Source organism: Vulpes vulpes, chromosome 2 (genome assembly GCF_048418805.1).
Source record: "Vulpes vulpes isolate BD-2025 chromosome 2, VulVul3, whole genome shotgun sequence".
Lineage (NCBI taxonomy): Eukaryota > Metazoa > Chordata > Mammalia > Carnivora > Canidae > Vulpes > Vulpes vulpes.
This window is the reverse complement of record NC_132781.1, coordinates 31,502,633-31,503,944: the sequence shown is the minus strand read 5'-3', so window position 1 is coordinate 31,503,944 and position 1,312 is coordinate 31,502,633.

Below are 1,312 nucleotides of genomic sequence, written 5' to 3'. Positions count from 1 at the left end.
CGGGGCGGGGCGGGGCGCGGCGGGGCGCGGCGGGGCGCGGCGGGGCGGGGCGGGGCGGGGAGCGGCGGAGGTGCGAGGGGCGGCGCGGAGGCCGACGGGCCGGGAGGGGAGGGGCGGGGCCTGGAGGGGGCGGGCCCGAGCGGAAGGGGCGGGGCCGTGGGCGGGGCCTGGGGGCGGTGGGCGGAGTCACAGTCAGGTGCGGCGGTAGAGGGCTGCGAGGTAGAGCCGTGCACGGCTGTAGCCCTAGAAATTGACAGTAAGCGTACTGCCTGGCGGAGGTGGGAGCTGGCCCGGTTTTGCATGATGGAAGGGAGAAAACTGGCAGCTTTGATTGTGTTACATCCTAAAAAAAAAAAGCACGGAACAATCCAAGTCAGGAATTAATAAATGTCGCCTGCGTTCTTGCCAGTTGTTTATTACACACGCGCTGTGGGCCGGGTACCGAGGCCGGGAGCCCCCAGCTCTCCAGGAGTGCCGGGCCTATTGTCACAAGCCTGACGAGAAGCATTTATTTAGACCTATCAGTAATGGCTTACTTGCACCGCAGCCTCCATCTCTGCACTTGCTAGGCACCAGGCTGAGTATCATCCCCATTTCCCAGATGAGGAAAACCAAGGCACAGAGCGGCAGAGAAACATGCTTGAGGCCTCGAAGCCGATATTGGGACTGAGGTCCCTTTGTTTTAAGTTAGTGGTCCAAGTGAGCTTCAAATCCAAACAAAACCATTAGAGTGTCTCTTATTTTGTTATTTCTCTAAGAACCTTGCCCCTGGGGATCTTGTTAAAATGCAGATTCTAATTCCCTTTTTAGGGAAGAGGCCTGAGAGTCTGCATTTCTGACACATGGGTCAGTGATGCTGATGTTGACGGTTTCCAGGTCACACTCTGAGTAGTCATCTAAAGTGTTTGACCATCTGGATTATGAAGCTTGGGGGCTGGCTGTGGGGGAAGCGGGAAGAGCGCAAGGCTGCATGGTGAGACCTGGAGCAGATCGATCCTGGCCGTACACATCTGTGGATCCTAATTGAGGCAGAGCTCTTAATGTAGTTTTGATTTGAAAACATAACAAAGAATACACTTTTTTTTTTTTTAATTTTTTTTTATTATTTATTTATGATAGTCACACAGAGAGAGAGAGAGAGGCAGAGACACAGGCAGAGGGAGAAGCAGGCTCCATGCACCGGGAGCCCGACGTGGGATTCGATCCCGGGTCTCCAGGATCGGGCCCTGGGCCAAAGGCAGGCGCCAAACCGCTGCGCCACCCAGGGATCCCCAAGAATACACTTTTAAAAATTGAGGGGTTTAAAAAAAAT